We start from the raw sequence: 15,215 nt of genomic DNA on the forward strand, positions 1-15,215 counted from the left end.
TTTGCCGCCACCTTGTGGACATACAGCAGAATGCAGCTGAGCTCCCCATGCCACTCCTCTTTGAGTCTACCCAGAAAATTACACACAGCATGGGAATAGCAAAGGAAAGAACCCATCTGAGGACCACCTGGGAGAATGCACAACAGAGTCCACAATCCAATGTGCCAATTCATACTTGAAAAACCACTTGTGCAGTGGAAACTTCCTTTGTCATAACACAACCCAGTTCCTAAGTCCCTGTGTCAGGAATAAAGAAACAACAGCGGTAATCTTAACTGAAACACACTTATGCACACTTACACACACACACACACACACACACACACCTTCCCACAGAGACGTACACACTTGTCCCGAAAATAACTTGGATTGGAGTTGCTGTTTTGCACCCTAGTAAAAAGTCAAAGTTTCATGGGTGGAAGGGAGAAGTGTTAAGTTTCTGGCATATGAAGGTGAGAAATGCCTAGAGCAGATCCATAGTTACATGGACAACGAAGGGAGCATGGGTTGGAGGGACAGCTGGTGGAGCTGCCAGGGAACTATGTGGAATCCCAGGACCCTGTTTTGAGCCCCTGGTCACACTTACCCAGCTAGGGAAAAGCTGGGCTAGTGACAAATCAGAGCTGCAGATGTCTCTCTGTCTCTCTTCCTGCTTGGGCCCTGCTCTCTCAATTTATGACTGTTTGCTTCTCCTCAATAAGAAAGTTACAAAGGATGTACAGAAATACAGGGGTAGTGGGAAAAATTACCCCCCGTGCCCACTATTATATGGAACTGTTGACTGTAAACCATTCATCCCCCAAGAAAGAACAGAATAAATATTTGTGAGGTTAAAAACATTGTAGGTTAAATAGTGAACATTCTCTAGAGCCATGCAATACTAATCCATTGTGCATTGGATGTCACTGTCAAAAACAGTGCAGTAGCAGTTGTAGTAGTGTGTAGTATCTGCAAAAGGAAATGTATTGTGTGTCAAAAGTTCCCTTCAATTATAAGAGAAAATCTATCAGGCAGAAGAAATGACCCCTCATGTGATATCGGATGAAATAAATAAATAAATAAATATGCAAATAAATGGGAATGATCTAAGAGGATTTGAAAAAAATAAAAAATAAAAACAAACACCACAGGAAGACCTGATGACAGCAGAAATATAGAAAACGTCTGCTGAGAAATAGAGGGCTGCTTCAAAAATTCCCTGACACACAGGGTCCAGGCAAATTACGAATTCCGAGAATGAAAAGAAACGCATACGATTTGAAGCTTACACTAGAAAATGGAGGCAAGTTCTGTGCTATGATAATTACAATAAGGATACTGATAGAAAGGCTATTGGAAATGCTCCTGGAAAGTTTATAATTTATAATTGTAGTGAATCCTGCTCCAACTATGTGACCAATTATTTATGAATAAGGAGGCTATTATAAATGCGGTAATTCTGCATTCAGATCAAATAAAAATGTCAACAATTCTAAAAATGTCTGATATATATATATATATATATATGTATGTATATGTACATATATGTATGTGTATCTTTATTATCAACTATGAGGGATACTGGCATGGCTATGAGGAGACAGAGTATGGCTTGTGCCAGAGAGACTTACAAAGCTGAGGCTCCAGAAACCTAGGTGAAATCGCCAACAAAACAATCCAGAGCTCAGCTGGGCCCTGGTGACTCGCTTTGCATATCTGGGCCTGTCAGTCAAATAATATATAAGTAAAATATTAATGAGTGCAGACAGAGTGAGTGAGAGCCTGTGAGAGTCAGAGACAGAGAAGGCAAGAAGAGAAATAGAAGAGTTGGAAAGAGACCAGAAGTCCAAAAGCTCCCACTCTGTGTTCATACATGACAGGTTCAAACCTGGGTTGTCGAGATTGTAGGGCATCAGTCTCCTGTCCACAGACCCCAGACAACCCCAGCCTTCACCATATGTGTGTAGTATTTACGACAGGATATGTATTGTGAGTGTAAACTTCCCTTCAATTATAAGAGAAAAATCTATCAAGCAGAAGAATGGACCCCTCATGTAATATAGAACCAAATAAATAAATAAATAAATAAATAAATAAATAAATATGCAAATAAATGGGGGTTATCTAGGAGGATTTGAAACAAATGAAAAATAAAAAGAAAAAGCACAAGAAGACCTGATGACAGCAGAAACATAGAAACCATCTGCTGAGAATCAAGGGCTGCTTCAAAAGCTCCGAGACCCTTCAGAGTCCAGGGAAATTAAGATTTCGGGAGAATGAAAAGAAACTCATATGTATTGAAGCTTACACTAGAGAAAGGAGGCAAGTTCTGTACTATGATAATTAAAATAAGGATGCTGATAGAATGCTATTAGAAATGCTACTGGAAGGTTCTATTATTTATAATTGTATTGAATCCTGCTCCAACTATGTGGCCAATTAGTAGGGAAAAAGGAACCTGTTGTAAATGTGTGAATTCTGATTAAGATCAATTACATAGGTTGACAATTCTAAAAATGACAGAGATATATATGTATATTTATATATGTATATGGATGTATATCTTTATTATAAAGTCTGAGAGATACTGCCATGGATATGAGGAGACAGAATATGGCTTAAGTCAGAGAGACTTACCAATCAGAGGCTCCAGTAGCCTAGGTGAAATCACAAACAAAACCAGCCAGAGCTCAGCAGTGCTCTGGCCACTCTCTTTGTATATCTGGGCCTGTCAATAAAATAAGGATATAAGTAAAATATTCCTGAGTTCAGACAGAGTGAGAGAGAGCCTGTGAGAGTCAGAGACAGAGATGGCGAGAAGAGAAATAGAAGAGTTGGAAATAGACCAGAAGTCAAAAACCCCCTAGGCTGTGTTCATTCATGACAGGCTCAAACCTGGGTTGTAGAGATTGTCACGCAGCAGCTCTAATGCCCACAGACCCCAGACAACCCAAGCCTTCACCATATGTGTGTAGTATTTGCCCCAGGAAATGTATTGTGCATCAAAAGTTCCCTTCAGTTATAAGAGAAAATCTCTCAAGCAGAAGAAATGATGCCACATGTGATACCTGACTAAATAAATAAATATGCAAATAAATGGGGATGATCTAGGAGGACTTGAAACAATAAAAATAAATAAAGACAAAAACCACAAGAAGACCTGATGACAGCAGAAACATAGAAACCATCTGCTGAGAAACAGAGGGCTGCTTCAAAAATTCCCGAACACTTCAGGGTCCAGGGACATTAAGATTTCCGGAGAAAGAAAACAAACACATACGTATTGAAGCTTACACTAGAAAAAGGAGGGAAGATCTGGGCCATGATAATTACAATAAGGATGCTAATAGAAACACGATTAGAAATGCTACTGGAAGGTTCTATTATTTATAATTGTATTGAATCCTGCTCCAACTATATGGCCAATTATTTCAGAAAAACTAGGCTGTTATAAATGTGGTAATTCTGAAAGAAGGTCAAATACATAGGTCGAACATTCTAAAAATGACAGATATATAAATCTATATGTATATATATACATGTATGTATATCTTTATTATAAACTCTGAGTGATACTGGCATGGAAATGAGGAGACAGAATATGGCTTGTGTCAGAAAGACTTACAAACTGAGGCTCCAGTAGCCTAGGTGAAATCGCCGACACAACAAGCCAGAGCTCAGCAGTGCTCTGGTAACTCTCTTTGTCTATCTGGGCCTGTCCGTAAAATAAGAATCTAAGTAAAATATTAATGAGTGAAGACAGAGTGTGTGAGAGCATGTGAGAGTTAGAGATAGAGAAGGCGAGAAGAGAAATAGATGAGTTGGAAAGAGACCAGAATTCAAAAACCTCCTACACTGTGTTCATTGATGACAGGTTCAAACCTGGCTTGTAGAGATTGTAAGACAGCAGCTCTCATGCCCACAGACCCCAGACAGCCCCAGCCTTCACCATAGGCTCTACTACCAACCTGACAGTAATGTGTGTGTGTGTGTGTGTGTGTGTCTATCTGTCTGTCTGTTTGTGTGTGTCTGTGTGTGCTCAGAGATCACCTGTAGTAGTCTCAGAGCATGGGTGGCAAAGGAGCAAGCCTCTCCTGCAACTTATGTACAGAGAACCTATCTGGTCAGGGCAAGCCAGCTAGCCCAGATTGTGGCTAAGCAAGAATGCATATGCAAAGGGACTCTCATGTCTCACTCTCCTGAGTTCCGAATCAATGCCATGCCTCACTATGATCCAAACACTGCCAATGGGGGAAGCTGGGGCACCCCTCAGAATTCAGGGGCTTGAGCCTGTCCAGTCACGTTTGGCTGCCTACTCAGCCTCCAGGCTCTCAGTCCACTGCTCAGGGCAGCAGATTACAAGCCCAGAAAGTACCCAGAAAGGGCTGTGTTTCCACTTAGATGGGAAGTGTGTTGAACCAAACAATAGTGGATGAACCCGGCCCCTTACACCTACCCTTTGGGTCCGGCTAAGGCAATTGCTCCTGTGGCCTCACATCCCTGATCATGGTGTCCTGGTGTCCACACATCACACTCAGAGAGATTCCCAGAAGTAGGCTTGCATGAGTGTCCCATACAATGTCGCTCTGCTTGCAGGAAGCACAAACTCACCGGGCCCTTGCTATGGACAGACAAAAAAAGATGGATGCCTCCATTGGCCAAATTAGGGGCTTCCAGTCAAGATCACAGCCCCGCCCCTCACCTGAGGGCCTGGCTGCTGCTAATCAAGGCAATTGGAAACACCTTTTACACTTGGGCCCTGAGGACATACTCAGGAATCCCTCCAGGAGCTAGCAGGCTGGAAGACCTCCTGACCCCTGGATAGCTGTGCTCCTAGTTGGGCGGCCCTTCTGGCCAGTGGTGAAAATATCCCCTAGATACAAGAAAGAACTTCAGGTTTCAAAGGGATTTGAAACACCATGAGGCACTTGGAAAAGACATTTCACAGCCATCAAAACACCCTCTTTCTGAACACTGGAAGCTTCCGTTTTGCATGGAAAAATCTGGACACTGGTGTGGCCATCAGTACCACAGATCCTTTCCATTTGGCTTAATAGAGGGAAAGCACAGTGTGTGTGCCAGGGGGATCGAGTTTCACTTCCCTTGACCGGGGCTCTCATGGAATAAGGACAAGGATGCTGTGCAGGAAGGTGAGGAGGGCTGCATTGAGGCTGAGTGTCAGCCTCAGGGCCCTGGAGAATGGCAGTCAAGCACAGAGGGCCTGGACAGCTGCAGCTGGAGATGGACATATGCCTGGAACCTGCAGCAGCAACGCTGTCTCCGCAGTTCCCCTCTGTACTACACCATGTGCAGGAGACTAAATAATCCAAAGGGCAAAGAAAGGAAAATTTCAACACCAGGAAGGCTGAGTTCACGATGCATGCACTGACTTCCAGTAAGGGCCCAGTGAAGAAGGCACGTAGAGACAGTCAGAGAGACAGAATGACAGAGACAGACAAGGACTGAAATTCTGGCCCTGTGTTGATCAGTGCCAGAGCACTGAAGACAAACCCTCCATGCCCATGCATACTTCTTACAAGTGGCATTGCTATTTTATGTTTGTGAGGAAAGGTAACACTTAGAACATCTAGGTCTTAGCCACTCTGAGAAGCAACCCTTGGCCGGCAGCCCACTCTCCCAAACTGCCCTCGCCTCTCCAAATTCGAAGTAGTCATAGTGATGCTCCAGCCAAGATGCAGGCTGGCATATTGCATCTCCCTGGTCCAGCCTCAGCCTGTCCTGTGTGCAGGGAACTGCACTATGTCTATTTCTTCTTTGATTTACAGTTTTGGGATAAGACTCGGTGGACAAAAAGAGCAAGAGGTAAGTCGATGATTTGGCAGTGGTAGTTTGTGCTGAGAGAGATTTGTAGAGTGATATACGATATGACTCTGTGAGATGTCTCTCATGACTGTGGCTCAGAAGGGCCAGGTGTATCCACATTGCTACCCTAATCCAGAGCTGTGCAGGTCTCTAGCTAAAAAATATTTTCAGACCTCTACATGTTACATACATATATATATATATAGAGAGAGATAGAGAGAGAAAGAGAGAGAGAGACACTGATGTAGTCATTTTCTACAATGGATTCGATGTGACATTCACACAATTGATTGCTAAAACCTGGAGAGAAACTTTGCATCAGGAAAAGAATTGTCCAAAGGAATAAAATCTCCAAATCATTAGCTATATGCAGCTCCAACGGGACCGAGCGAAAAAGGCTCGAGAAGGAACTCATCCAGGAGACTCTCCACATGGACAGGCACCACAGGTTTCCTAGTCTGGCAACACAAACAGGGCAGCTGCTAGTTCCCAGTGCAAGCCTCAGGGCAAAAACCTCTCCCTCTTCAGTGTCTTTACATCTGAAAAGAAGAAAAGTGACCAAGGGCCAAGGAGAGCTGCCCTGGTGTCAATATTGAGCTGTAAATCAGAATGTGCCAAGTGTTTTGCACAAAATCACCTGTGCCACAGTGATTCTGTTGTTCTCTCTCTCTCTCCCTCCCTCAGACACACACACACACACACACACACACACAAATCCACAGAGGCACAGGCACAAACGGAGTTATACACATGCGCACTGGACAGCTTCTGCAAGGCAGAGCCCTGGGCTGAACCCTGCTTCGCATTTCCTGGAAGCACGCCCAGCCTTTTAAGGCCAGCTCTGAGCTCCCATTGGCGGGATTCCTTCAGAAGGCCCGCCCACAGGGCGCCAGCCAGGCTCTGATAGGCCAGAGGCCTAGGCCACGCCCAGAACCCCACCAGCAATCTCATTGGCCAGTGTGCTTGGACACGCCCAGGAGAGTCCAGGCCCCTAGTCAGTGATTGGCCAGCGGCCTTGAGCACCGCCCACACGGCCCTGCAGCACGCTGATTGGGCAGCCTCCGGAAGGCCCGCCCACCAGCCACTTCCGCTCGACTCTGATTGGCCTGGTGTCCCAGGGAGACGCCCCCAGCCAGCATTCTCTTGGCTCCCATTGGCGGGCTGCTGTCTGAGGGGCGCCCTCTGATAGGCCACTTCCTAAGGCACGCCAAGGAAGGTCACCGCCTTGCCCCATGATTGGCCAGCCTCCTGGGCTCCGCCCACGAGGCCCGCCCCAGGCGCTCATTGGACAGCCTCCCGAGGGCCCGCCCCCCAGGCACTTCCGCTGGACCCTGATTGGCTGACCTCCAGGGGTACGCCCACCCAGAGCCAGCACCCAGGCTCTCATTGGTGGGCTGCTCTCTGAGGCCCGCCCACGCAACTCCTCCTCTGTTCTCATTGGCCAGCTCTTGCTTCACGCCCCTGAGGGTGACGTTCCTCCTCTCTGATTGGCCAGCTGTCTCTATGAATACCCACTGGGCCCTCCCCTCAGGCTCATTGGGCACGGGCTCTGAGGCCCGCCCCCGGGGACTTTCTGCCATCCTCTGAAGGCCCTGTTTCTGCAAACACGACCCCCACAGCTCCTGTCTGGGCCCGTCCTTAGGACACTGCCTGCCTGCGCTAGGCTGGCCATGCTCTTGGGGCACACCCAGAAACACTGTGGCCACTCTCCTAGCCCAGTGCCTCAGGGCACTTGCCCCATGGAGCCTTAGTCCCGCCCTGGTGCTGCCCTCTTGTGGACACCCAGCAGAATGCAGCTGAGCACAGGGATTCACAAGCTCCCAGTAGAGTCATCCCAGGCAAAGAGAGAAACCCCTTCCACTTGCAAAGCCAAATGGGGGATCCCCCCACCCCACAGGAAAGAACAGATGTCTAGGGCACTCTACGTCAATTTCAACCCTGCTGTCCACGGGCCACAATTCCTAGAGTTCTCCTCATTCCACAGAATCACTACACTCAACTATGGTCTTTGCCGCCACCTTGTGGACATACAGCAGAATGCAGCTGAGCTCCCCATGCCACTCCTCTTTGAGTCTACCCAGAAAATTACACACAGCATGGGAATAGCAAAGGAAAGAACCCATCTGAGGACCACCTGGGAGAATGCACAACAGAGTCCACAATCCAATGTGCCAATTCATACTTGAAAAACCACTTGTGCAGTGGAAACTTCCTTTGTCATAACACAACCCAGTTCCTAAGTCCCTGTGTCAGGAATAAAGAAACAACAGCGGTAATCTTAACTGAAACACACTTATGCACACTTACACACACACACACACACACACACACACACACCTTCCCACAGAGACGTACACACTTGTCCCGAAAATAACTTGGATTGGAGTTGCTGTTTTGCACCCTAGCAAAAGGTCAAAGTTTCATGGGTGGAAGGGAGAAGTGTTAAGTTTCTGGCATATGAAGGTGAGAAATGCCTAGAGCAGATCCATAGTTACATGGACAACGAAGGGAGCATGGGTTGGAGGGACAGCTGGTGGAGCTGCCAGGGAACTATGTGGAATCCCAGGACCCTGTTTTGAGCCCCTGGTCACACTTACCGAGCTAGGGAAAAGCTGGGCTAGTGACAAATCAGAGCTGCAGATGTCTCTCTGTCTCTCTTCCTGCTTGGGCCCTGCTCTCTCAATTTATGACTGTTTGCTTCTCCTCAATAAGAAAGTTACAAAGGATGTACAGAAATACAGGGGTAGTGGGAAAAATTACCCCCCATGCCCACTATTACATGGAACTGTTGACTGTAAACCATTCATCCCCCAAGAAAGAACAGAATAAATATTTGTGAGGTTAAAAACATTGTAGGTTAAATAGCGAACATTCTCTAGAGCCATGCAATACTAATCCATTGTGCATTGGATGTCACTGTCAAAAACAGTGCTGTAGCAGTTGTAGTAGTGTGTAGTATCTGCAAAAGGAAATGTATTGTGTGTCAAAAGTTCCCTTCAATTATAAGAGAAAATCTATCAGGCAGAAGAAATGACCCCTCATGTGATATCGGACGAAATAAATAAATAAATAAATAAATAAATATGCAAATAAATGGGAATGATCTAAGAGGATTTGAAAAAAATAAAAAAATAAAAACAAACACCACAGGAAGACCTGATGACAGCAGAAATATAGAAAACGTCTGCTGAGAAATAGAGGGCTGCTTCAAAAATTCCCTGACACACAGGGTCCAGGCAAATTACGAATTCCGAGAATGAAAAGAAACGCATACGATTTGAAGCTTACACTAGAAAATGGAGGCAAGTTCTGTGCTATGATAATTACAATAAGGATACTGATAGAAAGGCTATTGGAAATGCTCCTGGAAAGTTTATAATTTATAATTGTAGTGAATCCTGCTCCAACTATGTGACCAATTATTTATGAATAAGGAGGCTATTATAAATGCGGTAATTCTGCATTCAGATCAAATAAAAAGGTCAACAATTCTAAAAATGTCTGATATATATATATATATATGTATGTATATGTACATATATGTATGTGTATCTTTATTATCAACTATGAGGGATACTGGCATGGCTATGAGGAGACAGAGTATGGCTTGTGCCAGAGAGACTTACAAAGCTGAGGCTCCAGAAACCTAGGTGAAATCGCCAACAAAACAATCCAGAGCTCAGCTGGGCCCTGGTGACTCGCTTTGTATATCTGGGCCTGTCAGTCAAATAATATATAAGTAAAATATTAATGAGTGCAGACAGAGTGAGTGAGAGCCTGTGGGAGTCAGAGACAGAGAAGGCAAGAAGAGAAATAGAAGAGTTGGAAAGAGACCAGAAGTCCAAAAGCTCCCACTCTGTGTTCATACATGACAGGTTCAAACCTGGGTTGTCGAGATTGTAGGGCATCAGTCTCCTGTCCACAGACCCCAGACAACCCCAGCCTTCACCATATGTGTGTAGTATTTACGACAGGATATGTATTGTGAGTGTAAACTTCCCTTCAATTATAAGAGAAAAATCTATCAAGCAGAAGAATGGACCCCTCATGTAATATAGAACCAAATAAATAAATAAATAAATAAATATGCAAATAAATGGGGGTTATCTAGGAGGATTTGAAACAAATGAAAAATAAAAACAAAAAGCACAAGAAGACCTGATGACAGCAGAAACATAGAAACCATCTGCTGAGAATCAAGGGCTGCTTCAAAAGTTCCGAGACCCTTCAGAGTCCAGGGAAATTAAGATTTCGGGAGAATGAAAAGAAACTCATATGTATTGAAGCTTACACTAGAGAAAGGAGGCAAGTTCTGTACTATGATAATTAAAATAAGGATGCTGATAGAAATGCTATTAGAAATGCTACTGGAAGGTTCTATTATTTATAATTGTATTGAATCCTGCTCCAACTATGTGGCCAATTAGTAGGGAAAAAGGAACCTGTTGTAAATGTGTGAATTCTGATTAAGATCAATTACATAGGTTGACAATTCTCAAAATGACAGAGATGTATATGTATATTTATATATGTATATGGATGTATATCTTTATTATAAAGTCTGAGAGATACTGCCATGGATATGAGGAGACAGAATATGGCTTAAGTCAGAGAGACTTACCAATCAGAGGCTCCAGTAGCCTAGGTGAAATCACAAACAAACCCAGCCAGAGCTCAGCAGTGCTCTGGCCACTCTCTTTGTATATCTGGGCCTGTCAATAAAATAAGGATATAAGTAAAATATTCCTGAGTTCAGACAGAGTGAGAGAGAGCCTGTGAGAGTCAGAGACAGAGATGGCGAGAAGAGAAATAGAAGAGTTGGAAATAGACCAGAAGTCAAAAACCCCCTAGGCTGTGTTCATTCATGACAGGTTCAAACCTGGGTTGTAGAGATTGTCACGCAGCAGCTCTAATGCCCACAGACCCCAGACAACCCAAGCCTTCACCATATGTGTGTAGTATTTGCCCCAGGAAATGTATTGTGCATCAAAAGTTCCCTTCAGTTATAAGAGAAAATCTCTCAAGCAGAAGAAATGATGCCACATGTGATACCTGACTAAATAAATAAATATGCAAATAAATGGGGATGATCTAGGAGGACTTGAAACAATAAAAATAAATAAAGACAAAAACCACAAGAAGACCTGATGACAGCAGAAACATAGAAACCATCTGCTGAGAAACAGAGGGCTGCTTCAAAAATTCCCGAACACTTCAGGGTCCAGGGACATTAAGATTTCCGGAGAAAGAAAACAAACACATACGTATTGAAGCTTACACTAGAAAAAGGAGGGAAGATCTGGGCCATGATAATTACAATAAGGATGCTAATAGAAACACGATTAGAAATGCTACTGGAAGGTTCTATTATTTATAATTGTATTGAATCCTGCTCCAACTATATGGCCAATTATTTCAGAAAAACTAGGCTGTTATAAATGTGGTAATTCTGAAAGAAGGTCAAATACATAGGTCGAACATTCTAAAAATGACAGATATATAAATCTATATGTATATATATACATGTATGTATATCTTTATTATAAACTCTGAGTGATACTGGCATGGAAATGAGGAGACAGAATATGGCTTGTGTCAGAAAGACTTACAAACTGAGGCTCCAGTAGCCTAGGTGAAATCGCCGACACAACAAGCCAGAGCTCAGCAGTGCTCTGGTAACTCTCTTTGTCTATCTGGGCCTGTCAGTAAAATAAGAATCTAAGTAAAATATTAATGAGTGAAGACAGAGTGTGTGAGAGCATGTGAGAGTTAGAGATAGAGAAGGCGAGAAGAGAAATAGATGAGTTGGAAAGAGACCAGAATTCAAAAACCTCCTACACTGTGTTCATTGATGACAGGTTCAAACCTGGCTTGTAGAGATTGTAAGGCAGCAGCTCTCATGCCCACAGACCCCAGACAGCCCCAGCCTTCACCATAGGCTCTACTACCAACCTGACAGTAATGTGTGTGTGTGTGTGTGTGTCTATCTGTCTGTCTGTTTGTGTGTGTCTGTGTGTGCTCAGAGATCACCTGTAGTAGTCTCAGAGCATGGGTGGCAAAGGAGCAAGCCTCTCCTGCAACTTATGTACAGAGAACCTATCTGGTCAGGGCAAGCCAGCTAGCCCAGATTGTGGCTAAGCAAGAATGCATATGCAAAGGGACTCTCATGTCTCACTCTCCTGAGTTCCGAATCAATGCCATGCCTCACTATGATCCAAACACTGCCAATGGGGGAAGCTGGGGCACCCCTCAGAATTCAGGGGCTTGAGCCTGTCCAGTCACGTTTGGCTGCCTACTCAGCCTCCAGGCTCTCAGTCCACTGCTCAGGGCAGCAGATTACAAGCCCAGAAAGTACCCAGAAAGGGCTGTGTTTCCACTTAGATGGGAAGTGTGTTGAACCAAACAATAGTGGATGAACCCGGCCCCTTACACCTACCCTTTGGGTCCGGCTAAGGCAATTGCTCCTGTGGCCTCACATCCCTGATCATGGTGTCCTGGTGTCCACACATCACACTCAGAGAGATTCCCAGAAGTAGGCTTGCATGAGTGTCCCATACAATGTCGCTCTGCTTGCAGGAAGCACAAACTCCCCGGGCCCTTGCTATGGACAGACAAAAAAAGATGGATGCCTCCATTGGCCAAATTAGGGGCTTCCAGTCAAGATCACAGCCCCGCCCCTCACCTGAGGGCCTGGCTGCTGCTAATCAAGGCAATTGGAAACACCTTTTACACTTGGGCCCTGAGGACATACTCAGGAATCCCTCCAGGAGCTAGCAGGCTGGAAGACCTCCTGACCCCTGGATAGCTGTGCTCCTAGTTGGGCGGCCCTTCTGGCCAGTGGTGAAAATATTCCCTAGATACAAGAAAGAACTTCAGGTTTCAAAGGGATTTGAAACACCATGAGGCACTTGGAAAAGACATTTCACAGCCATCAAAACACCCTCTTTCTGAACACTGGAAGCTTCCGTTTTGCATGGGAAATCTGGACACTGGTGTGGCCATCAGTACCACAGATCCTTTCCATTTGGCTTAATAGAGGGAAAGCACAGTGTGTGTGCCAGGGGGATCGAGTTTCACTTCCCTTGACCGGGGCTCTCATGGAATAAGGACAAGGATGCTGTGCAGGAAGGTGAGGAGGGCTGCATTGAGGCTGAGTATCAGCCTCAGGGCCCTGGAGAATGGCAGTCAAGCACAGAGGGCCTGGACAGCTGCAGCTGGAGATGGACATATGCCTGGAACCTGCAGCAGCAACGCTGTCTCCGCAGTTCCCCTCTGTACTACACCATGTGCAGGAGACTAAATAATCCAAAGGGCAAAGAAAGGAAAATTTCAACACCAGGAAGGCTGAGTTCACGATGCATGCACTGACTTCCAGTAAGGGCCCAGTGAAGAAGGCACGTAGAGACAGTCAGAGAGACAGAATGACAGAGACAGACAAGGACTGAAATTCTGGCCCTGTGTTGATCAGTGCCAGAGCACTGAAGACAAACCCTCCATGCCCATGCATACTTCTTACAAGTGGCATTGCTATTTTATGTTTGTGAGGAAAGGTAACACTTAGAACATCTAGGTCTTAGCCACTCTGAGAAGCAACCCTTGGCCGGCAGCCCACTCTCCCAAACTGCCCTCGCCTCTCCAAATTCGAAGTAGTCATAGTGATGCTCCAGCCAAGATGCAGGCTGGCGTATTGCATCTCCCTGGTCCAGCCTCAGCCTGTCCTGTGTGCAGGGAACTGCACTATGTCTATTTCTTCTTTGATTTACAGTTTTGGGATAAGACTCGGTGGACAAAAAGAGCAAGAGGGAAGTAGATGATTTGGCAGTGGTAGTTTGTGCTGAGAGAGATTTGTAGAGTGATATACGATATGGCTCTGTGAGATGTCTCTCATGACTGTGGCTCAGAAGGGCCAGGTGTATCCACATTGCTACCCTAATCCAGAGCTGTGCAGGTCTCTAGCTAAAAAATATTTTCAGACCTCTACATGTTACATACATATATATATAGAGAGAGAGAGATAGAGAGAGAGAGAGAAAGAGAGAGAGAGACACTGATGTAGTCATTTTCTACAATGGATTCGATGTGACATTCACACAATTGATTGCTAAAACCTGGAGAGAAACTCTGCATCAGGACAAGAATTGTCCAAAGGAATAAAATCTCCAAATCATTAGCTATATGCAGCTCCAACGGGACCGAGCGAAAAAGGCTCAAGAAGGAACTCATCCAGGAGACTCTCCACATGGACAGGCACCACAGGTTTCCTAGTCTGGCAACACAAACAGGGCAGCTGCTAGTTCCCAGTGCAAGCCTCAGGGCAAAAACCTCTCCCACTTCAGTGTCTTTACATCTGAAAAGAAGAAAAGTGACCAAGGGCCAAGGAGAGCTGCCCTGGTGTCAATATTGAGCTGTAAATCAGAATGTGCCAAGTGTTTTGCACAAAATCACCTGTGCCACAGTGATTCTGTTGTTCTCTCTCTCTCTCTCTCCCTCCCTCAGACACACACACACACACACACACACACAAATCCACAGAGGCACCGGCACAAATGGAGTTATACACATGCGCACTGGACAGCTTCTGCAAGGCAGGGCCCTGGGCTGAACCCTGCTTCGCATTTCCTGGAAGCACGCCCAGCCTTTTAAGGCCAGCTCTGAGCTCCCATTGGCGGGATTCCTTCAGAAGGCCCGCCCACAGGGCGCCAGCCAGGCTCTGATAGGCCAGAGGCCTAGGCCACGCCCAGAACCCCACCAGCAATCTCATTGGCCAGTGTGCTTGGACACGCCCAGGAGGGTCCAGGCCCCTAGTCAGTGATTGGCCAGCGGCCTTGAGCACCGCCCACACGGCCCTGCAGCACGCTGATTGGGCAGCCTCCGGAAGGCCCGCCCACCAGCCACTTCCGCTCGACTCTGATTGGCCTGGTGTCCCAGGGACACGCCCCCAGCCAGCCTTCTCTTGGCTCCCATTGGCGGGCTGCTGTCTGAGGGGCGCCCTCTGATAGGCCAGTTCCTAAGGCACGCCCAGGAAGGTCACCGCCCTTGCCCCATGATTGGCCAGCCTCCTGGCCTCCGCCCACGAGGCCCGCCCCAGGCACTCATTGGACAGCCTCCCGAGGGCCCGCCCCCCAGGCACTTCCGGTGGACCCTGATTGGCTGACCTCCAGGGGTACGCCCACCCAGAGCCAGCACCCAGGCTCTCATTGGTGGGCTGCTCTCTGAGGCCCGCCCACGCAACTCCTCCTCTGTTCTCATTGGCCAGCTCTTGCTTCACGCCCCTGAGGGTGATGTTCCTCCTCTCTGATTGGCCAGCTGTCTCTATGAATACCCACTGGGCCCTCCCCTCAGGCTCATTGGGCACGGGCTCTGAGGCCCGCCCCCGGGGACTTTCTGCCATCCTCTGAAGGCCCTGTTTCTGC

The sequence above is a fragment of the Erinaceus europaeus genome, chromosome 15 (assembly GCF_950295315.1).
Source record: "Erinaceus europaeus chromosome 15, mEriEur2.1, whole genome shotgun sequence".
In the NCBI taxonomy this organism is placed as follows: Eukaryota; Metazoa; Chordata; class Mammalia; order Eulipotyphla; family Erinaceidae; genus Erinaceus; species Erinaceus europaeus.